This window comes from Eurosta solidaginis, chromosome X (genome assembly GCF_040869045.1).
Source record: "Eurosta solidaginis isolate ZX-2024a chromosome X, ASM4086904v1, whole genome shotgun sequence".
Classification (NCBI taxonomy): Eukaryota; Metazoa; Arthropoda; class Insecta; order Diptera; family Tephritidae; genus Eurosta; species Eurosta solidaginis.
Genome location: NC_090324.1, coordinates 209957137 through 209984756, shown reverse-complemented (window position 1 = coordinate 209984756; position 27620 = coordinate 209957137).

The following is a 27620-nucleotide window of genomic DNA, read 5'->3' as shown; positions in this document are numbered from 1 at the left end:
TTTCTATCTTGCTGGGTGCAATAGATATGTACACTTATCCCTTTTAGTCGTTTAACCCCACCTACTATGACGTAGAAATTGAACCGTTAACGACAGAACATTGGATCAGCTTGTGGATTAATACACACATAAAAGCCTACCATCTGCAAAAACAAAATCGATTCTATCTTGCTTGGTGCAATAGATATGGACACTTATCCCTTTTAATCGGTTAACCCCACCCACTGTGACGTAGTAATTGAACCATTAACAACAGAACCTTGGCTCAGCTTGTGGATTAATATATACATAAAAACTTACCATCTGCAAGAATAAAATCGATTATATCTTGCTTGGTGCAATAGATATGGACACTTATCCCTTTTAGTCGTTTAACCCCACCCACTATGACGTAGACATTGAACCGCTAACGATAGAACCTTGGATCAGCTTGTGGATTAATACACACATAAAAACCTACCATCTTCAAAAACAAAAATGATTTTGTATTGCTTGGTGCAATATATATGGACACTTATCCCTTTTAGTCGGTTAACCCCACCCACTATGACGTAGAAATTGAACCGTTAACGATAGAAGTTTGAATCAACTTGCGGATTAATATACAAATAAAACCCTACCATCTGCAAAAATAAAATCGATTATATCTTGCTTGGTTCAATAGATATGGACACTTATACATTATAGTCGGTTAACCCAACCCACTATTACGGAGAAATTGAACCGTTAACGATAGATCCTTAGATCAGCCTGTGGATTAATATACACATAAAAAACTACCGTCTGCAAAAATAAAATCGAATCTATCTTGCTTGGTGCAATAGATATGGACACGTACCCTTTTAGTCGTTTAACCCCACCCACTATGACGTAGAAATTGAACCGTTAACAATAGAACCTTGGATTAGCATGTGGATTAATATACACATAAAAGCCTACCATCTGCAAAAATAAAATCGATTCTATTTTGCTTGGTACAATAGATATGGACACTTACCCCTTTTAGTCGTTTAACCCCACCCACTATGACGTAGAAATTGAACCGTTAACGACAGAACCTTGGATCAGCGTGTGGATTAATGCACACATAAAAACCTACCATCTTCAAAAACAAAATTGATTCTATCTTGCTTGGTGCAATAGATATGGACACTTATCCCTTTTAGTCGGTTAACCCCACCCACTATGACGTAGAAATTGAACCGTTAACGGTAGAACTTTGAATCAACTTGCGGATTAATATACACATAAAACCCTACCATCTGCATAAATAAAATCGATTATATCTTGCGTGGTTCAATAGATATGGACACTTATCCCTTTTAGTCGGTTAACCCAACCCACTATGACGTAGAAATTGAACCGTTAACGATAGAATCTTTGATCAGCTTCTGGATTAATATAAACGTAAAAACCTACCATCTGCAAAATAAAATCGATTCTATGTTGCTTGGTTCAATAGATAGGGACACTTATCCCTTTTAGTCGGTTAACCCCACCTACTTTGACGTAGAATTTGAACCGTTAACGATAGAACCTTGGATCAGCTTGTAGATTAATATACACATAAAAACCTACCATCTGCAAAAACAAAATCTATTCTATCTTGCTTGGTGCAATAGATAGGGACACTTATCCCTTTTAGTCGGTTAACCCCACCCACTATGACCTAGAAATTGAACCGTTAACGATAGAACTTTGAATCAACTTGCGGATTAATATACACATAAAACCCTACCATCTGCATAAATAAAATCGATTATATCTTGCGTGGTTCAATAGATAGGGACACTTATCCCTTTTAGTCGGTTAACCCAACCCACTATGACGTAGAAATTGAACCGTTAACGATAGAATCTTTGATCAGCTTCTGGACTAATATACACATAAAAACCTACCATCTGCAAAAATAAAATCGATTCTATGTTGCTTGGTTCAATAGATATGGACACTTATCCCTTTTAGTCGGTTAACCCCACCTACTTTGACGTAGAATTTGAACCGTTAACGATAGAACCTTGGATCAGCTTGTGGATTAATATACACATAAAAACCTACCATCCGCAAAAACAAAATCGATTCTGTCTTGTTTGGTGCAATAGATATGGACACTTATCCCTTTTAATCGGTTAACCCCACCCACTGTAACGTAGTAATTGAACCGTTAACAACAGAACCTTGGATCAGCTTGTGGATTAATACACACATAAAAACCTACCATCTTCAAGAATAAAATCGATTCTATCTTGCTTGTTGCAATAGATATGGACACTTATCCCTTTTAGTTGTTTAACCCCACCCACTATGACGTAGAAATTGAACCGTTAACGACAGAACCTTGGATCGGCTTGAGGATTAATACACACATAAAGACCTACCATCTTCAAAAACAAAATTGATTCTATCTGGCTTGGTGCAATAGATATGGACACTTATCCCTTTTAATCGGTTAACCCCACCCACTGTAACGTAGTAATTGAACCGTTAACAACAGAACCTTGGATCAGCTTGTGGATTAATACACACATAAAAACCTACCATCTGCAAGAATAAAATCGATTCTATCTTGCTTGTTGCAATAGATATGGACACTTATCCCTTTTAGTCGTTTAACCCCACCGACTATGACGTAGAAACTGAACCGTTAACGATAGAACCTTTGATCAGCTTCTGGATTAATATACACATAAAAGCCTAACATCTGCAAGAATAAAATCGATTCTATCTTGCTGGGTGCAATAGATATGTACACTTATCCCTTTTAGTCGTTTAACCCCACCTACTATGACGTAGAAATTGAACCGTTAACGACAGAACATTGGATCAGCTTGTGGATTAATATACACATAAAAACCTACCATCTGCAAAAACAAAATCGATTCTATCTTGCTTGGTGCAATAGATATGGACACTTATCCCTTTTAATCGGTTAACCCCACCCACTTTGACGTAGTAATTGAACCATTAACAACAGAACCTTGGCTCAGCTTGTGGATTAATATATACATAAAAACTTACCATCTGCAAGAATAAAATCGATTATATCTTGCTTGGTGCAATAGATATGGACACTTATCCCTTTTAGTCGTTTAACCCCACCCACTATGACGTAGACATTGAACCGCTAACGATAGAACCTTGGATCAGCTTGTGGATTAATACACACATAAAAACCTACCATCTTCAAAAACAAAAATGATTTTATATTGCTTGGTGCAATATATATGGACACTTATCCCTTTTAGTCGGTTAACCCCACCCACTATGACGTAGAAATTGAACCGTTAACGATAGAAGTTTGAATCAACTTGCGGATTAATATACAAATAAAACCCTACCATCTGCAAAAATAAAATCGATTATATCTTGCTTGGTTCAATAGATATGGACACTTATACATTATAGTCGGTTAACCCAACCCACTATTACGGAGAAATTGAACCGTTAACGATAGATCCTTAGATCAGCCTGTGGATTAATATACACATAAAAAACTACCGTCTGCAAAAATAAAATCGAATCTATCTTGCTTGGTGCAATAGATATGGACACGTACCCTTTTAGTCGTTTAACCCCACCCACTATGACGTAGAAATTGAACCGTTAACAATAGAACCTTGGATTAGCATGTGGATTAATATACACATAAAAGCCTACCATCTGCAAAAATAAAATCGATTCTATTTTGCTTGGTACAATAGATATGGACACTTACCCCTTTTAGTCGTTTAACCCCACCCACTATGACGTAGAAATTGAACCGTTAACGACAGAACCTTGGATCAGCGTGTGGATTAATGCACACATAAAAACCTACCATCTTCAAAAACAAAATTGATTCTATCTTGCTTGGTGCAATAGATATGGACACTTATCCCTTTTAGTCGGTTAACCCCACCCACTATGACGTAGAAATTGAACCGTTAACGGTAGAACTTTGAATCAACTTGCGGATTAATATACACATAAAACCCTACCATCTGCATAAATAAAATCGATTATATCTTGCGTGGTTCAATAGATATGGACACTTATCCCTTTTAGTCGGTTAACCCAACCCACTATGACGTAGAAATTGAACCGTTAACGATAGAATCTTTGATCAGCTTCTGGATTAATATAAACGTAAAAACCTACCATCTGCAAAATAAAATCGATTCTATGTTGCTTGGTTCAATAGATAGGGACACTTATCCCTTTTAGTCGGTTAACCCCACCTAATTTGACGTAGAATTTGAACCGTTAACGATAGAACCTTGGATCAGCTTGTAGATTAATATACACATAAAAACCTACCATCTGCAAAAACAAAATCTATTCTATCTTGCTTGGTGCAATAGATAGGGACACTTATCCCTTTTAGTCGGTTAACCCCACCCACTATGACCTAGAAATTGAACCGTTAACGATAGAACTTTGAATCAACTTGCGGATTAATATACACATAAAACCCTACCATCTGCATAAATAAAATCGATTATATCTTGCGTGGTTCAATAGATAGGGACACTTATCCCTTTTAGTCGGTTAACCCAACCCACTATGACGTAGAAATTGAACCGTTAACGATAGAATCTTTGATCAGCTTCTGGACTAATATACACATAAAAACCTACCATCTGCAAAAATAAAATCGATTCTATGTTGCTTGGTTCAATAGATATGGACACTTATCCCTTTTAGTCGGTTAACCCCACCTACTTTGACGTAGAATTTGAACCGTTAACGATAGAACCTTGGATCAGCTTGTGGATTAATATACACATAAAAACCTACCATCCGCAAAAACAAAATCGATTCTGTCTTGTTTGGTGCAATAGATATGGACACTTATCCCTTTTAATCGGTTAACCCCACCCACTGTAACGTAGTAATTGAACCGTTAACAACAGAACCTTGGATCAGCTTGTGGATTAATACACACATAAAAACCTACCATCTTCAAGAATAAAATCGATTCTATCTTGCTTGTTGCAATAGATATGGACACTTATCCCTTTTAGTTGTTTAACCCCACCCACTATGACGTAGAAATTGAACCGTTAACGACAGAACCTTGGATCGGCTTGAGGATTAATACACACATAAAGACCTACCATCTTCAAAAACAAAATTGATTCTATCTGGCTTGGTGCAATAGATATGGACACTTATCCCTTTTAATCGGTTAACCCCACCCACTGTAACGTAGTAATTGAACCGTTAACAACAGAACCTTGGATCAGCTTGTGGATTAATACACACATAAAAACCTACCATCTGCAAGAATAAAATCGATTCTATCTTGCTTGTTGCAATAGATATGGACACTTATCCCTTTTAGTCGTTTAACCCCACCGACTATGACGTAGAAATTGAACCGTTTACGATAGAACTTTGAGTGAACTTGCGAATAAATCTACATATAAAAACCTACCATATGCAAGAACAAACTCGATTCTATCTTGCTTGGTTCAATAGATATGGACAATTATCCCTTTCAGTGGGTTAACCCCACCCACTATGTCGTAGAAATTGAACCGTTAACGACAGAACCTTGGATCGGCTTGTGGATTAATACACACATAAAAACCTACCATCTTCAAAAACAAAAATGATTCTATCTTGCTTGGTGCAATAGATATGGACACTTATCCCTTTTAGTCGGTTAACCCCACCGACTATGACGTAGAAATTGAACCGTTTACGATAGAACTTTGAGTGAACTTGCGAATAAATCTACATATAAAAACCTACCATATGCAAGAACAAACTCGATTCTATCTTGCTTGGTTCAATAGATATGGACAATTATCCCTTTCAGTCGGTTAACCCCACCCACTATGACGTAGAAATTGAACCGTTAGCGACAGAACCTTGGATCAGCTTGTGGATTAATACACGCATAAAAACCTAACATCTGCAAAAATAAAATCGATTATATCTTGCGTGGTTCAATACATATGTACACTTATCCCTTTTAGTCGTTTAACCCCACCTACTATGACGTAGAAATTGAACCGTTAACGACAGAACATTGGATGAGCTTGTGGATTAATACACACATAAAAACCTACCATCTTCAAAAACAAAAATGATTCTATCTTGCTTGGTGCAATAGATATGGACACTTATCCCTTTTAGTCGGTTAACCCCACCCACTGTGACGTAGTAATTGAACCGTTAACAACAGAACCTTGGATCAGCTTGTGGAGTAATATACACACAAAAACCTACCATCTGCAAGAATAAAATAGATTATATCTTGCTTGGTGCAATAGATATGGACACTTATCCCTTTTAGTCGTTTAACCCAACCCACTATGACGTAGACATTGAACCGCTAACGATAGAACCTTGGATGAGCTTGTGGATTAATACACACATAAAAACCTACCATCTTCAAAAACAAAAATGATTCTATCTTGCTTGGTGCAATAGATATGGACACTTATCCCTTTTAGTCAGTTAACCCCACCCACTATGACGTAGAAATTGAACCGTTAACGATAGAAGTTTGAATCAACTTGCGGATTAATATACAAATAAAACCCTACCATCTGCAAAAATAAAATCGATTATATCTTGCTTGGTTCAATAGATATGGACACTTATACATTATAGTCGGTTAACCCAACCCACTATTACGGAGAAATTGAACCGTTAACGATAGATCCTTAGATCAGCCTGCGGATTAATATACACATAAAAAACTACCGTCTGCAAAAATAAAATCGAATCTATCTTGCTTGGTTCGATAGATATAGACACTTATCCCTTTTAGTCGTTTAACCCCACCCACTATGACGTAGAAATTGAACCGTTAGCGACAGAACCTTGGATCAGCTTGTGGATTAATACACGCATAAAAACCTACCATCTGCAAAAATAAAATCGATTATATCTTGCTTGGTTCAATAGATATGGACACTTATCGCTTTTAGTCGGTTAACTCCACCCACTATGACGTAGAAACTGAACCGTTAACGACAGAACCTTGGGTCGGCTTGTGGATTAATACACACATAAAGACCTACCATCTTCAAAATCAAAATTGATTCTATCTTGCTTGGTGCAATTTATATGGACACTTATCCCTTTTAGTCGGTTAACCCCGCCGACTATGACGTAGAAATTGAACCGTTTACGATAGAACTTTGAGTGAACTTGCGGATAAATCTACATATAAAAACCCACCATATGCAAGAACAAACTCGATTCTATCTTGCTTGGTTCAATAGATATGGACAATTATCCCTTTCAGTCGGTTAACCCCACCCACTATGTCGTAGAAATTGAAACGTTAACGATAAAACCTTGGATCAGTTTGCGGATTAATATACACATAAAACCCTACCATCTTCAAAAACAAAATTGATTCTATCTGGCTTGGTGCAATAGATATGGACACTTATCCCTTTTAGTCGTTTAACCCAACCCACTATGACGTAGAAATTGAACCGTTAACGACAGAACCTTGGATCAGTTTGTGGATTAATACACACATAAAAACCTACCATCTTCAAAAACAAAATTGATTCTATCTGGCTTGGTGCAATAGATATGGACACTTATCCCTTTTAGTCGGTTAACCCCACCCACTATGACGTCGAAATTGAACCGTTAACGATAGAATTTTGAGTCAACTTGCGGATTAATAAACATATAACATAACCATCTTCAAAAATAAAATCGATTATATTTTGCGTGGTTCAATAGATATGGACACTTATCCATTTTAGTCGGTTAACCCAACCTACTATGACGTAGAAATTGAACCGTTAACGATAGAGCCTTAGATCAGCCTGTGGATTAATATACACGTAAAAAACTACCATCTTCAAAAATAAAATCGAATCTATCTTGCTTGGTTCGATAGATATAGACACTTATCCCTTTTAGTCGTTTAACCCCACCCACTATGACGTAGAAATTGAACCGTTAGCGACAGAACCTTGGATCGGCTTGTGGATTAATACACGCATAAAAACCTACCATCTGCAAAACTAAAATCGATTCTATCTTGCTTGGTTCAATAGATATGGACACTTATCGCTTTTAGTCGGTTAACTCCACCCACTATGACGTAGAAACTGAACCGTTAACGATAGAACCTTTGATCAGCTTCTGGATTAATATACACATAAAAACCTACCATCTGCAAGAATAAAATAGATTATATCTTGCTTGGTGCAATAGATATGAACACTTATACCTTTTAGTCGTTTAACCCCACACACTATGACGTATAAATTGAACCGTTAACGACAGAGCGTTGGATCAGCTTGTGGATTAATACACGCATAAAAACCTACCATCTTCAAAAACAAAATTGATTCTATCTGGCTTGGTTCGATAGATATGGACACTTATCCCTTTTAGTCGTTTAACCCCACCCACTATGACGTAGAAATTGAAGCGTTAGCGACAGAACCTTGGATCAGCTTGTGGATTAGTACACGCATAAAAACCTAACATCTGCAAAAATAAAATAGATTATATCTTGCGTGGTTCAATAGATATGCATACTTATCCCTTTTAGTCGTTTAACCCCACCTACTATGACGTAGAAATTGAACCGTTAACGACAGAACATTGGATCAGCTTGTGGATTAATATAAATATAAAAACCTACCATCTGCAAAAACAAAATCGATTCTGTCTTGCTTGGTGCAATAGATATGGACACTTATCCCTTTTCATCGGTTAACCCCACCCACTGTGACGTAGTAATTGAACCGTTAACAACAGAACCTTGGATCAGCTTGTGGATTAATATACACATAAAAACCTACCATCTGCAAGAATAAAATAGATTACATCTTGCGTGGTTCAATAGATATGGACACTTATCCATTTTAGTCGGTGAACCCAACCCACTGTGACGTAGAAATTGAACCGTTAACGATAGAGTCTTAGATCAACCTGTGGATTAATATACACATAAAAACCTAATATCTGCAAAAATAAAATCGATTATATCTTGCGTGGTTCAATAGATATGTACACTTATCCCTTTTAGTCGTTTAACCCCACCTACTATGACGTAGAAATTGAACCGTTAACGACAGAACATTGGATCAGCTTGTGGATTAATATACATATAAAAACCTACCATCTGCAAAAACAAAATCGATTATGTCTTGCTTGGTGCAATAGATTTGGACACTTATCAGTTTTAATCGGTTAACCCCACCCACTGTGACGTAGTAATTGAACCGTTAACGGCAGAATCTTGGATCAGCTTGTGGATTAAAACACACATAAAAACCTACCATCTCAAAAATAAAATCGATTATATCTTGCGTGGTTCAATAGATATGGACACTTATCCATTTTAGTCGGTGAACCCAACCCACTGTGACGTAGAAATTGAACCGTTAACGATAGAGTCTTAGATCAACCTGTGGATTAATATACACATAAAAAACTACCGTCTGCAAAAATAAAATCGAATCTATCTTGCTTGGTGCAATAGATATGGGCACTTATCCCTTTTAATCGGTTAACCCCACCCACTATGACGTAGAAATTGAACCGTTAGCAATATAACCTTGGATTAGCTTGTGGATTAATATACACATAAAAACCTAACATCTGCAAGAATAAAATCGATTCTATCTTGCTTGGTTCAATAACCCCACCCACTATGACATAGAGATTGAACGTTAACGACAGAACCTTGTATCAGCTTGTGGATTAATACACACATAAAACCCCACCATCTGCAAAAATAAAATCGATTCTATCTTGCTTGGTTCAATAGATATGGACACTTATCCCTTTTAGTCGGTTAACCCCACCCACTATGACCTAGAAACAGAACCGTTAACGATAGAATCTTTGATCAGCTCCTGGATTAATATACACATAAAAACCTACCATCGGCAAAAATAAATCGATTCTATCTTGCTTGGTGCAATAGATATGGGCACTTATCCCTTTTAATCGGTTAACCCCACCCACTATGACGTAAAAATTGAACCGTTAACAATATAGCCTTGGGTTAGCTTGTGGAATAATATACACATAAAAACCTAACATCTGCAAGAATAAAATCGATTCTATCTTGCTTGGTGCAATAGATATGTACACTTATCCCTTTTAGTCGTTTAACCCCACACACTATGACGTATAAATTGTACCGTTAACGAGAGAGCGTTGGATCAGCTTGTGAATTAATATACACGTAAAAACCTACCATCTGCAAAAACAAAATCGATTTTATCTTGCTTGGTGCAATAGATATGGACACTTATCCCTTTTAATCGGTTAACCCCACCCACTGTGACGTAGTAATTGAACCGTTAACAACAGAACCTTGGGTCAGCTTGTGGATTAATATACACATAAAAACCTACCATCTGCAAGAATAAAATCGATTCTATCTTGCTTGGTGCAATAGATATGGACACTTATCCCTTTTAGTCGTTTAACCCACCCACTGTGACGTAGAAATTGAACCGTTAACGACAGAACCTTGGATCAGCTTGTGGATTAATACACGCATAAAAACCTACCATCTTCAAAAACAAAATTGATTCTATCTGGCTTGGTGCAATAGATATGGACACTTATCCCTTTTAATCGGTTAACCCCACCCACTGTAACATAGTAATTGAACCGTTAACAACAGAACCTTGGATCAGCTTGTGGATTAATATACACATAAAAACCTACCATCTGCAAGAATAAAATCGATTCTATCTTGCTTGGTGCAATAGATATGGACACTTGTCCCTTTAATCGGTTAACCCCACCCACTGTGACGAAGTAATTGAACCGTTAACAACAGAACCTTGGATCAGCTTGTGGATTAATATACACATAAAAACCTACCATCTGCAAGAATAAAATCGATTCTATCTTGCTTGGTGCAATAGATATGGACACTTATCCCTTTTAATCGGTTAACCCCACCCACTGTGACGAAGTAATTGAAACCGTTAACAACAGAACCTTGGATCAGCTTGTGGATTAATATAAACATAAAAACCTACCATCTGCAAGAATAAAATCGATTCTATCTTGCTTGGTGCAATAGATATGGACACTTATCCCTTTTAATCGGTTAACCCCACCCACTGTGACGAAGTAATTGAACCGTTAACAACAGAACCTTGGATCAGCTTGCGGATTAATATACACATAAAAACCTACCATCTGCAAGAATAAAATCGATTCTATCTTGCTTGGTGCAATTTATATGGACACTTATCCCTTTTAGTCGGTTAACCCCACCGACTATGACGTAGAAATTGAAACCGTTTACGATAGAACTTTGAGTGAACTTGCGAATAAATCTACATATAAAAACCTACCATATGCAAGAACAAACTCGATTCTATCTTGCTTGGTTCAATACATATGGACACTTATCCATTTTAGTCGGTTAACCCCACCCACTATGACGTAGAAATTGAACCTTTAACGACAGAACCTTGGATCAGTTTGTGGATTAATACACACATAAAAACCTTCCATCTTCAAAAACAAAATTGTTCTATCTGGCTTGGTGCAATAGATATGGACACTTATCCCTTTTAGTCGTTTAACCCAACCTACTATGACGTAGAAATTGAACCGTTAACGACAGAACATTGGATCAGTTTGCGGATTAATATACACATAAAACCCTACCATCTGCAAAAATAAAATCGATTATATCTTGCTTGGTTCAATAGATATGGACACTTATCCATTTTAGTCGGTTAACCCCACCCACTATGACGTAGAAATTGAACCTTTAACGACAGAACCTTGGATCAGTTTGTGGATTAATACACACATAAAAACCTACCATCTTCAAAAACAAAATTGTTCTATCTGGCTTGGTGCAATAGATATGGACACTTATCCCTTTTAGTCGTTTAACCCAACCTACTATGACGTAGAAATTGAACCGTTAACGACAGAACATTGGATCAGCTTGTGGATTAATAATACATATAAAACCTACCATCTGCAAAAAACAAAATCGATTCTGTCTTGCTTGGTGCAATAGATATGGACACTTATCCCTTTTAATCGGATAACCCCACCCACTGTAACGTAGTAATTGAACCGTTAACAACAGAACCTTGGATCAGCTTGTGGAGTAATATACACATAAAAACCTACCATCTGCAAGAATAAAATAGATTCTATCTTGCTTGGAGCAATTTATATGGACACTTATCCCTTTTAGTCGGTTAACCCCACCGACTATGACGTAGAAATTGAACCGTTTACGATAGAACTTTGAGTGAACTTGCGAATAAATCTACATATAAAAACCTACCATATGCAAGAACAAACTCGATTCTATCTTGCTTGGTTCAATACATATGGACACTTATCCATTTTAGTCGGTTAACCCCACCCACTATGTCGTAGAAATTGAAACGTTAACGATAAAACCTTGGATCAGTTTGCGGATTAATATACACATAAAACCCTACCATCTGCAAAAATAAAATCGATTATATCTTGCTTGGTTCAATAGATATGGACACTTATCCATTTTAGTCGGTTAACCCCACCCACTATGACGTAGAAATTGAACCTTTAACGACAGAACCTTGGATCAGTTTGTGGATTAATACACACATAAAAACCTACCATCTTCAAAAACAAAATTGTTCTATCTGGCTTGGTGCAATAGATATGGACACTTATCCCTTTTAGTCGTTTAACCCAACCTACTATGACGTAGAAATTGAACCGTTAACGACAGAACATTGGATCAGCTTGTGGATTAATATACATATAAAAACCTACCATCTGCAAAAACAAAATCGATTCTGTCTTGCTTGGTGCAATAGATATGGACACTTATCCCTTTTAATCGGATAACCCCACCCACTGTAACGTAGTAATTGAACCGTTAACAACAGAACCTTGGATCAGCTTGTGGAGTAATATACACATAAAAACCTACCATCTGCAAGAATAAAATAGATTATATCTTGCTTGGTGCAATAGATATGGACACTTATACCTTTTAGTCGTTTAAACCCACCCACTATGACGTAGAAATTGAACCGTTAACGGCAGAATCTTGGATCAGCTTGTGGATTAATACACACATAAAAACCTACCATCTGCAAAAATAAAATCGATTCTATCTTGCTTGGTGCAATATATATGTACACTTATCCCTTTTAGTCGTTTAACCCCACACACTATGACGTATAAATTGAACCGTTAACGACAGAGCGTTGGATCAGCTTGTGAATTAATATACACGTAAAAACCTACTATCTGCAAAAACAATTTCGATTTTATCTTGCTTGGTGCAATAGATATGGACACTTATCCCTTTTAATCGGTTAACCCCACCCACTGTGACGTAGTAATTGAACCGTTAACAACAGAACCTTGGATCAGCTTGTGGATTAATATACACATAAAAACCTACCATCTGCAAGAATAAAATAGATTATATCTTGCTTGGTGCAATAGATATGGACACTTATACCTTTTAGTCGTTTAAACCCACCCACTATGACGTAGAAATTGAACGTTAACGACAGAACCTTGTATCAGCTTGTGGATTAATACACACATAAAACCCCACCATCTGCAAAAATAAAATCGATTCTATCTTGCTTGGTTCAATAGATATGGACACTTATCCCTTTTAGTCGGTTAACCCCACCCACTATGACCTAGAAACTGAACCGTTAACGATAGAATCTTTGATCAGCTTCTGGATTAATATACACATAAAAACCTACCATCTGCAAAAATAAAATCGATTCTATCTTGCTTGGTGCAATAGATATGGGCACTTATCCCTTTTAATCGGTTAACCCCACCCACTATGACGTAAAAATTGAACCGTTAACAATATAACCTTGGATTAGCTTGTGGATTAATATACACATAAAAACCTAACATCTGCAAGAATAAAATCGATTCTATCTTGCTTGGTGCAATAGATATGTACACTTATCCCTTTTAGTCGTTTAACCCCACACACTATGACGTATAAATTGAACCGTTAACGACAGAGCGTTGGATCAGCTTGTTAATTAATATACACGTAAAAACCTACCATCTGCAAAAACAAAATCAATTTTATCTTGCTTGGTGCAATAGATATGGACACTTATCCCTTTTAATCGGTTAACCCCACCCACTGTGACGTAGAAATTGAAACGTTAACGATAAAACCTTGGATCAGTTTGCGGATTAATATTCACATAAAACCCTACCATCTGCAAAAATAAAATCGATTATATCTTGCTTGGTTCAATAGATATGGACACTTATCCATTTTAGTCGGTTAACCCCACCCACTATGACGTAGAAATTGAACCTTTAACGACAGAACCTTGGATCAGTTTGTGGATTAATACACACATAAAAACCTACCATCTTCAAAAACAAAATTGTTCTATCTGGCTTGGTGCAATAGATATGGACACTTATCCCTTTTAGTCGTTTAACCCAACCCACTATGACGTAGAAATTGAACCGTTAATGACAGAACCTTGGATCAGTTTGTGGATTAATACACACATAAAAACCTACCATCTCCAAAAACAAAATTGATTCTATCTGGCTTGGTGCAATAGATATGGACACTTATCCCTTTTAGTCGGTTAACCCCACCCACTATGAAGTAGAAATTGAACCGTTAACGATAGAATTTTGAGTCAACTTGCGGATTAATAAACATATAACATAACCATCTGCAAAAATAAAATCGATTATATCTTGCGTGGTTCAATAGATATGGACACTTATCCATTTTAGTCGGTTAACCCAACCTACTATGACGTAGAAATTGAACCGTTAACGATAGAGCCTTAGATCAGCCTGTGGATTAATATACACGTAAAAAACTACCGTCTGCAAAAATAAAATCGAATCTATCTTGCTTGGTTCGATAGATATGAACACTTATCCCTTTTAGTCGTTTAACCCCACCCACTATGATGTAGAAATTGAACCGTTAGCGACAGAACCTTGGATCAGCTTGTGGATTAATACACGCATAAAAACCTCTCATCTGCAAAAATAAAATCGATCCTATCTTGCTTGGTTCAATAGATATGGACACTTATCGCTTTTAGTCGGTTAACTCCACCCACTATGACGTAGAAACTGAACCGTTAACGATAGAACCTTTGATCAGCTTCTGGATTAATATACACATAAAAACCTACCATCTGCAAGAATAAAATAGATTATATCTTGCTTGGTGCAATAGATATGGACACTTATACCTTTTAGTCGTTTAACGCCACACACTATGACGTATAAATTGAACCGTTAACGACAGAGCGTTGGATCAGCTTGTGAATTAATATACACGTAAAAACCTACCATCTGCAAAAACAAAATCGATTTTATCTTGCTTGGTGCAATAGATATGGACACTTATCCATTTTAGTAGGTTAACCCCACCCACTATGACGTAGAAATTGAACCTTTAACGACAGAACCTTGGATCAGTTTGTGGATTAATACACACATAAAAACCTACCATCTTAAAAAACAAAATTGTTCTATCTGGCTTGGTGCAATAGATATGGACACTTATCCCTTTTAGTCGTTTAACCCAACCCACTATGACGTAGAAATTGAACCGTTAATGACAGAACCTTGGATCAGTTTGTGGATTAATATACACATAAAAACCTACCATCTGCAAGAATAAAATAGATTATATCTTGCTTGGTGCAATAGATATGGACACTTATACCTTTTAGTCGTTTAACGCCACACACTATGACGTATAAATTGAACCGTTAACGACAGAGCGTTGGATCAGCTTGTGAATTAATATACACGCAAAAACCTACCATCTGCAAAAACAAAATCGATTTTATCTTGCTTGGTGCAATAGATATGGACACTTATCCATTTTAGTAGGTTAACCCCACCCACTATGACGTAGAAATTGAACCTTTAACGACAGAACCTTGGATCAGTTTGTGGATTAATACACACATAAAAACCTACCATCTTCAAAAACAAAATTGTTCTATCTTGCTTGGTGCAATAGATATGGACACTTATCCCTTTTAATCGGTTAACCCCACCCACTATGACGTAGAAATTGAACCGTTAGCGACAGAACCTTGGATCAGCTTGTGGATTAATACACGCATATAGATATGGGCACTTATCCCTTTTAATCGGTTAACCCCACCCACTATGACGTAAAAATTGAACCGTTAACAATATAACCTTGGATTAGCTTGTGGATTAATATACACATAAAAACCTAACATCTGCAAGAATAAAATCGATTCTATCTTGCTTGGTGCAATAGATATGCACACTTATCCCTTTTAGTCGTTTAATCCCACACACTATGACGTATAAATTGAACCGTTAACGACAGAGCGTTGGATCAGCTTGTTAATTAATATACACGTAAAAACCTACCATCTGCAAAAACAAAATCAATTTTATCTTGCTTGGTGCAATAGATATGGACACTTATCCCTTTTAATCGGTTAACCCCACCCACTGTGACGTAGTAATTTAACCGTTAACAACAGAACCTTGGGTCAGCTTGTGGATTAATATACACATAAAAACCTACCATCTGCAAGAATAAAATCGATTCTATCTTGCTTGGTGCAATAGATATGGACACTTATCCCTTTTAGTTGTTTAACCCCACCCACTATGACGTAGAAATTGAACCGTTAACGACAGAACCTTGGATCAGCTTGTGGATTAATACACGCATAAAAACCTACCATCTTCAAAAACAAAATTGATTCTATCTGGCTTGGTGCAATAGATATGGACACTTATCCCCTTTAGTCGGTTAACCCCACCCACTATGGTTAGAAATTGAACCGTTAACGATAGGATTTTGAGTCAACTTGCGGATTAATATACACATAAAACCCTACCACCTGCAAAAATAAAATCGATTATATCTTGCGTGGTTCAATAGATATGGACACTTATCCAGTTTAGTCGGTTAACCCAACCTACTATGACGTAGAAATTGAACCGTTAACGATAGAGCCTTAGATCAGCCTGTGGATTAATATACACGTAAAAAACTACCGTCTGCAAAAATAAAATTGAATCTATCTTGCTTGGTTCGATAGATATGGACACTTATCCCTTTTAGTCGTTTAACCCCACCCACTATAACGTAGAAATTGAACCGTTAACGACAGAACCTTGGATCAGCTTGTGGATTAATACACGCATAAAAACCTACCATCTGCAAAAATAAAACCGATTCTATCTTGTTTGGTTCAATAGATATGGACACTTATCTCTTTTATTCGGTTAACTCCACCCACTATGACGTAGAAACTGAACCGTTAACGATAGAACCTCTGATCAGCTTCTGGATTAATATACACATAAAAACCTAACATCTGCAAGAATAAAATCGATTCTGTCTTGCTGGGTGCAATAAATATGTACACTTATCCCTTTTAGTCGTTTAACCCCACCTACTATGACGTAGAAATTGAACCGTGAACGACAGAACATTGGATAAGCTTGCGGATTAATATACATATAAAAACTACCATCTGCAAAAATAAAATCGATTCTATCTTGCTTGGTTCAATAGATATGGACACTTATCCCTTTTAGTCGGTTAACTCCACCCACTATGACGTAGAAACTGAACCGTTAACGATAGAACCCTTGGTCAGCTTGTGGATTAATATACACATAAAAATCTACCATCTGCAAGAATAAAATAGATTATATCTTGCTTTGTGCAATAGATATGGACACTTATCCCTTTTAGTCGGTTAACCCCACCCACTATGACCTAGAAACAGAACCGTTAACGATAGAATCTTTGATCAGCTCCTGGATTAATATACACATAAAAACCTACCATCTGCAAAAATAAAATCGATTCTATCTTGCTTGGTGCAATAGATATGGGCACTTATCCCTTTTAATCGGTTAACCCCACCCACTATGACGTAAAAATTGAACCGTTAACAATATAGCCTTGGATTAGCTTGTGGATTAATATACACATAAAAACCTAACATCTGCAAGAATAAAATCGATTCTATCTTGCTTGGTGCAATAGATATGTACACTTATCCCTTTTAGTCGTTTAACCCCACACACTATGACGTATAAATTGTACCGTTAACGACAGAGCGTTGGATCAGCTTGTGAATTAATATACACGTATAAACCTACCATCTGCAAAAACAAAATCGATTTTATCTTGCTTGGTGCAATAGATATGGACACTTATCCCTTTTAATCGGTTAACCCCACCCACTGTGACGTAGTAATTGAACCGTTAACAACAGAACCTTGGGTCAGCTTGTGGATTAATATACACATAAAAACCTACCATCTGCAAGAATAAAATCGATTCTATCTTGCTTGGTGCAATAGATATGGACACTTATCCCTTTTAGTCGTTTAACCCCACCCACTATGACGTAGAAATTGAACCGTTAACGACAGAACCTTGGATCAGCTTGTGGATTAATACACGCATAAAAACCTACCATCTTCAAAAACGAAATTGATTCTATCTGGCTTGGTGCAATAGATATGGACACTTATCCCTTTTAATCGGTTAACCCCACCCACTGTAACATAGTAATTGAACCGTTAACAACAGAACCTTGGATCAGCTTGTGGATTAATATACACATAAAAACCTACCATCTGCAAGAATAAAATCGATTCTATCTTGCTTGGTGCAATAGATATGGACACTTATCCCTTTTAATCGGTTAACCCCACCCACTGTGACGAAGTAATTGAACCGTTAACAACAGAACCTTGGATCAGCTTGTGGATTAATATACACATAAAAACCTACCATCTGCAAGAATAAAATCGATTCTATCTTGCTTGGTGCAATAGATATGGACACTTATCCCTTTTAATCGGTTAACCCCACCCACTGTGACGAAGTAATTGAACTGTTAACAACAGAACCTTGGATCAGCTTGTGGATTAATATACACATAAAAACCTACCATCTTCAAGAATAAAATCGATTCTATCTTGCTTGGTGCAATAGATATGGACACTTATCCCTTTTAATCGGTTAACCCCACCCACTGTGACGAAGTAATTGAACCGTTAACAACAGAACCTTGGATCAGCTTGTGGATTAATATACACATAAAAACCTACCATCTGCAAGAATAAAATCGATTCTATCTTGCTTGGTGCAATTTATATGGACACTTATCCCTTTTAGTCGGTTAACCCCACCGACTATGACGTAGAAATTGAACCGTTTACGATAGAACTTGGAGTGAACTTGCGAATAAATCTACATATAAAAACCTACCATATGCAAGAACAAACTCGATTCTATCTTGCTTGGTTCAATACATATGGACAATTATCCCTTTCAGTCGGTTAACCCCACCCACTATGTCGTAGAAATTGAAACGTTAACGATAAAACCTTGGATCAGTTTGCGGATTAATATACACATAAAACCCTACCATCTGCAAAAATAAAATCGATTATATCTTGCTTGGTTCAATAGATATGGACACTTATCCATTTTAGTCGGTTAACCCCACCCACTATGACGTAGAAATTGAACCTTTAACGACAGAACCTTGGATCAGTTTGTGGATTAATACACACATAAAAACCTACCATCTTCAAAAACAAAATTGTTCTATCTGGCTTGCTGCAATAGATATGGACACTTATCCCTTTTAGTCGTTTAACCCAACCCACTATGACGTAGAAATTGAACCGTTAATGACAGAACCTTGGATCAGTTTGTGGATTAATACACACATAAAAACCTACCATCTTCAAAAACAAAATTGATTCTATCTGGCTTGGTGCAATAGATATGGACACTTATCCCTTTTAGTCGTTTAACCCCACCTACTATGACGTAGAAATTGAACCGTTAACGACAGAACATTGGATCAGCTTGTGGATTAATATACATATAAAAACCTACCATCTGCAAAAACAAAATCGATTCTGTCTTGCTTGGTGCAATAGATATGGACACTTATCCCTTTTAATCGGATAACCCCACCCACTGTAACGTAGTAATTGAACCGTTAACAACAGAACCTTGGATCAGCTTGTGGAGTAATATACACATAAAAACCTACCATCTGCAAGAATAAAATAGATTATATCTTGCTTGGTGCAATAGATATGGACACTTATACCTTTTAGTCGTTTAACCCCACACACTATGACGTATAAATTGAACCGTTAACGACAGAGCGTTGGATCAGCTTGTGAATTAATATACACGTAAAAACCTACCATCTGCAAAAACAATTTCGATTTTATCTTGCTTGGTGCACTAGATATGGACACTTATCCCTTTTAATCGGTTAACCCCACCCACTATGACCTAGAAACTGAACCGTTAACGATAGAATCTTTGATCAGCTTCTGGATTAATATACACATAAAAACCTACCATCTGCAAAAATAAAATCGATTCTATCTTGCTTGGTGCAATAGATATGGGCACTTATCCCTTTTAATCGGTTAACCCCACCCACTATGACGTAAAAATTGAACCGTTAACAATATAACCTTGGATTAGCTTGTGGATTAATATACACATAAAAACCTAACATCTGCAAGAATAAAATCGATTCTATCTTGCTTGGTGCAATAGATATGTACACTTATCCCTTTTAGTCGTTTAACCCCACACACTATGACGTATAAATTGAACCGTTAACGACAGAGCGTTGGATCAGCTTGTGAATTAATATACACGTAAAAACCTACCATCTGCAAAAACAAAATCAATTTTATCTTGCTTGGTGCAATAGATATGGACACTTATCCCTTTTAATCGGTTAACCCCACCCACTGTGACGTAGTAATTGAACCGTTAACAACAGAACCTTGGGTCAGCTTGTGGATTAATATACACATAAAAACCTACCATCTGCAAGAATAAAATCGATTCTATCTTGCTTGGTGCAATAGATATGGACACTTATCCCTTTTAGTTGTTTAACCCCACCCACTATGACGTAGAAATTGAACCGTTAACGACAGAACCTTGGATCAGCTTGTGGATTAATACACGCATAAAAACCTACCATCTTCAAAAACAAAATTGATTCTATCTGGCTTGGTGCAATAGATATGGACACTTATCCCCTTTAGTCGGTTAACCCCACCCACTATGGTTAGAAATTGAACCGTTAACGATAGGATTTTGAGTCAACTTGCGGATTAATATACACATAAAACCCTACCACCTGCAAAAATAAAATCGATTATATCTTGCGTGGTTCAATAGATATGGACACTTATCCATTTTAGTCGGTTAACCCAACCTACTATGACGTAGAAATTGAACCGTTAACGATAGAGCCTTAGATCAGCCTGTGGATTAATATACACGTAAAAAACTACCGTCTGCAAAAATAAAATCGAATCTATCTTGCTTGGTTCGATAGATATGGACACTTATCCCTTTTAGTCGTTTAACCCCACCCACTATAACGTAGAAATTGAACCGTTAACGACAGAACCTTGGATCAGCTTGTGGATTAATACACGCATAAAAACCTACCATCTGCAAAAATAAAACCGATTCTATCTTGTTTGGTTCAATAGATATGGACACTTATCTCTTTTATTCGGTTAACTCCACCCACTATGACGTAGAAACTGAACCGTTAACGATAGAACCTCTGATCAGCTTCTGGATTAATATACACATAAAAACCTAACATCTGCAAGAATAAAATCGATTCTGTCTTGCTGGGTGCAATAAATATGTACACTTATCCCTTTTAGTCGTTTAACCCCACCTACTATGACGTAGAAATTGAACCATGAACGACAGAACATTGGATAAGCTTGCGGATTAATATACATATAAAAACTACCATCTGCAAAAATAAAATCGATTCTATCTTGCTTGGTTCAATAGATATGGACACTTATCCCTTTTAGTCGGTTAACTCCACCCACTATGACGTAGAAACTGAACCGTTAACGATAGAACCCTTGGTCAGCTTGTGGATTAATATACACATAAAAACCTACCATCTGCAAGAATAAAATAAATTATATCTTGCTTTGTGCAATAGATATGGACACTTATCCCTTTTAGTCGTTTAACCCCACCCACCATGACGTAGAAATTGAACCGTTAACTGCAGAATCTTGGATCAGCTTGTGGATTAATAAACACATAAAAACCTACCATCTTCAAAAACAAAATTGATTCTATCTTGCTTGGTGCAATAGATATGGACACTTATCCCTTTTAGTCGGTAAACCCCACCCACTATGACGTAGAAATTGACCCGTTAATGATAGAACTTTGAGTCAACTTGCGGATTAATATACACATAAAACCCTACCATCTGCAAAAATAAAATCGATTATATCTTGCGTGGTTCAATAGATATGGACACTTATCCATTTTAGTCGGTTAACCCAACCCACTATGACGTAGAAATTGAACCGTTAACGATAGAGTCTTAGATCAGCCTGTGGATTAATATACACACAAGAACTACCATCTGCAAAAGTAAAATCGAATCTATCTTGCTTGGTGCAATAGATATGGGCACTTATCCCTTATAGTAGGTTAAGCCCACCCACTATGACGTAGAAACTGAACCGTTAACGGTAGAATCTTTGATCAGCTTCTGGATTACTATAAATAAAAAAACCTACCATCTGCAAAAATAAAATTGATTCTATGTTGCTTGGTTCAATAGATATGGACACTTATCCCTTTTAGTCGGTTAACCCAACCCACTATGACGTAGAAATTGAACCGTTAATGATAGAGCCTTAGATCAGCCTGTGGATTAATATGCACATAAAAGACTGCCGTCTCCAAAAATAAAATCGAATCTATCTTGCTTGGTTCGATATATATGGACACTTATCCCTTATAGTCTGTTAAGCCCACCCACTATGACGTAGAAACTGAACCGTTAACGATAGAATCTTTGATCAGCTTCTGGATTAATATAAACATAAAAACCTACCATCTGCAAAAATAAAATCGATTCTATCTTGCTAGGTTCAATAGATATGGACACTTATCCCTTTTAGTCGGTTAAGCCCACCCACTATGACGTAGAAACTGAACCGTTAACGATAGAATCTTTGATCAGCTTCTGGATTAATATAAACATAAAAACCTACCATCTGCAAAAATAAAATCGATTCTATCTTGCTTGGTTCGATATATATGGACACTTATTCCTTATAGTCTGTTAAGCCCACCCACTGTGACGTAGAAACTGAACCGTTAACGATAGAATCTTTGATCAGCTTCTGGATTAATACAAACATAAAAACCTACCATCTGCAAAAATAAAATCGATTATATCTTGCTTGGTTCAATAAATATGGACACTTATCCCTTTTAGTCGGTTAACCCCATCCACTATAACGTAGAAACTGAACCGTTAACGATAGAACCTTTGGTCAGCTTCTGGATTAATATAAACATAAAAACCTACCATCTGCTAAAATAAAATCGATTCTATCTTGCTTGGTGCAATAGATATGGACGCTTATCCCTTTTAATCGGTTAACCCCACCCACTATGTCGTAGAAATTGAACCGTTAACGATAGAACCTTGGATAAAATTCTGGATTAATATACACAAAAAAACCTACCATCTGCAAAAATAAAATCGATTCTATCTTGCTTGGTTCGATATATATGGACACTTATTCCTTATAGTCTGTTAAGCCCACCCACTATGACGTAGAAACTGAACCGTTCACGATAGAATGTTTGATCAGCTTCTGGATTAATGTAAACATAAAAACCTACCATCTGCAAAAATAAAATCGATTCTATCTTGCTTGGTTCGATATATATGGATACTTATTCCTTATAGTCTGTTAAGCCCACCCACTATGACGTAGAAACTAAACCGTTAACGATAGAATCTTTGATCAGCTTCTGGATTCATATAAACATAAAAACCTACCATCTACAAAAATAAAATCGATTCTAGCTTGCTTGGTTCGATATATATGGACACTTATTCCTTATAGTCTGTTAAGCCCACCCACTATGACGTAGAAACTGAACCGTTAACGATAGAATCTTTGATCAGCTTCTGGATTAATACAAACATAAAAACCTACCATCTGCAAAAATAAAATCGATTCTATCTTGCTTGGTTCGATATATATGGATACCTATTCCTTATAGTCTGTTAAGCCCACCCACTATGACGTAGAAACTGAACCGTTAACGATAGAATCTTTGATCAGCTTCTGGATTAATATGAACATAAAAACCTACCATCTACAAAAATAAAATCGATTCTATCTTGCTTGGTGCAATAGATATGGACACTTATCCCTTTTAATCGGTTAACCCCACCTACTATGTCGTAGAAATTGAACCGTTAACGATAGAACCTTGGATCAACTTGTGGATTAATATAAACATAAAAACCTACCATCTGCTAAAATAAAATCGATTCTATCTTGCTTCGTGCAATAGATATGGGCGTTTATCCCTTTTAATCGGTTAACCCCACCCACTATGTCGTAGCAATTGAACCGTTAACGATAGAACCTTGGATAAAATTCTGGATTAATATACACAAAAAAACCTACCATCTGCAAAAATAAAATCGATTCTATCTTGTTTGGTGCAATAGATATGGTCACTTATCCCTTTTAGTCGTTTAACACCACCCACTATGACGTAGAAATTGAACCGTTAACGATAGAACCTTTGGTCAGCTTCTGGATTAATATACACATAAAAACCTACCATCTGCAAAAATAAAATCGATTCTATCTTGCTTGGTGCAATAGATATGGACACTTATCCCTTTTAATCGGTTAACCCCACCTACTATGTCGTAGAAATTGAACCGTTAACGATAGAACCTTGGATCAACTTGTGGATTAATATACACATAAAAACCTACCATCTGCAAAAATAAAATCGATTCTATCTTGATTGGTGCAATAGATATGGGCACTTATCCCTTTTAATCAGTTAACCCCACCCACTATGACGTAGAAATTGACCGTTAACAATAGAACCTTGTATTAGCTTGTGGATTAATATACACATAAAAACCTAACATCTGCAAGAATAAAATAGATTCTATCTTGCTTGGTGCAATAGATATGGACACTTATCCCTTTTAGTCGTTTAACCACCCACTATGACGTAGAAACTGAACCGTTAACGATAGAACCTTTGATCAGCTTCTGGATTAATATATACATAAAAACCTACCATCTGCAATTATAAAATCGATTCTATCTTGCTTGGTTCAATATATATGGACACTTATCCCTTTTACCGGTTCACCCCACCCACTAGGACGTAGAAACTGAACCGTTAACGATAGAACCTTTGATCAGCTTCTGGATTAATATACACATAAAAACCTACCATCTGCAAAAATTAAATGGATTCTATCTTGCTTGGTGCAATAGATATGGACACTTATCCCTTTTAATCGGTTAACCCCACCCACTATGACGTGGAAATTGAACCGTTAACAATAGAATTTTTGATCAGCTTCTGGATTAATATAAACATAAAAACCTACGATCTGCAAAACTAAAATCGATTCTATCTTTCTTGGTGCAATAAATATGGACACTTATCCCTTTTAATCGTTTAACCCCACCCACTATGACGTAGAAATTGAACCGTTAACGACAGAACCTTGAATCCACTTGTTGATTAATACACGCATAAAAACCTACCATCTGTAAAAATAAAATCGACTCTATCTTGCTTGGTTCAATAGGTATGGACACTTATCCCTTTTAGTCGGTTAACTCCACCCACTATGACGTAGAAACTGAACCGTTAACGATAGAACCTTTGATCAGCCTCTGGATTAATATACACATAAAAACCTACCACCTGCAAAAATAAAATCGATTCTATCTTGCTTGGTGCAATAGATATGGACACTTATCCCTTTTAATCGGTTAACCCCACCTACTATGTCGTAGAAATTTAACCGTTAACGATAGAACTTTGGATCAGCTTGTGGATTAATATACATATAAAAACCTACCATCTGCAAATATAAAATCGATTATATCTTGCTTGGTGCAATAGATATGGACACTTATCCCTTTTAATCGGTTAACCCCACCTACTATGTCGTAGAAATTGAACCGTTAAGGATAGAACCTTGGATCAGCCTCTGGATTAATATACACATAAAAACCTACCACCTGCAAAAATAAAATCGATTCTATCTTGCTTGGTGCAATAGATATGGACACTTATCCCTTTTAATCGGTTAACCCCACCTACTATGTCGTAGAAATTTAACCGTTAACGATAGAACCTTGGATCAGCTTGTGGATTAATATACACATAAAAACCTACCATCTGCAAAATAAAATCGATTCTATCTTGCTTGGTGCAATAGATATGGGCACTTATCCCTTTTAATCGGTTAACCCCACCCACTATGACGTAGAAATTGACCGTTAACGATGGAACCTTGGATCAGCTTGTGGATTAATATACACATAAAAACCTCCCATCTGCAAAAATAAAATCGATTCTATCTTGTTTGGTGCAATAGATATGGACACTTATCCCTTTTAGTCGTTTAACCCCACCCACTATGACGTAGAAATTAAACCGTTAACGATAGAACCTTGGATTAGCTTGTGGATTAATATACACATAAAAACCTAACATCTGCAAGAATAAAATCGATTCTATCTTGCTTGGCGCAATAGATATGGACACTTATCCCTTTTAGTCGTTTAACCACCCACTATGACGTAGAAACTGAACCGTTAACGATAGAACCTTTGAGCAGCTTCTGGATTAATATACACATAAAAACCTACCATCCCCAAATATAAAAACGATTCTATCTTGCTTGGTTCAATATATATGGACACTTATCCCTTTTACCGGTTCACCCCACCAACTATGACGAAGAAACTGAACCGTTAACGATAGAACCTTTGATCAGCTTCTGGATTAATATACACATAAAAACCTACCATCTGCAAAAATAAAATCGATTCTATCTTGCTTGGTGCAATAGATATGGACACTTATCCCTTTTAGTCGGTTAAGCCCACCCACTATGACGTAGAAACTGAACCGTTAACGATAGAATCTTTGATCAGCTTCTGGATTAATACACACATAAAAACCTACCATCTGCAAAAATAAAATCGATTCTATCTTGCTTGGTGCAATAGATATGGACACTTATCCCTTTTAGTCGGTTAAGCCCACCCACTATGACGTAGAAATTGAACCGTTAACAATAGAATCTTTGATCAGCTTCTGGATTAATATAAACATAAAAACCTACCATCAGCAAAAATAAAATTGATTCTATGTTGCTTGGTTCAATAGATATGGACACTTATCCCTTTTAGTCGGTTAACCCCACCTACGTAGACGTAGAATTTGAACCGTTAACGATAGAACCTTGGATCAGCTTGTGGATTAATATACGCATAAAAACCTACCATCTGCAAAAATAAAATCGATTCTATCTTTCTTGGTGCAATAGATATGGACACTTATCCCTTTTAGTCGTTTAACCCCACCCACTATGACATAGAAATTGAACCGTTAACGACAGAATCTTGGATCAGCTTGTGGATTAATACGCGCATAAAATCTACCATCTGCAAAAATAAAATCGATTCTATCTTGCTTGATTCAATAGATATGGACACTCATCCTTTTAGTCGGTTAA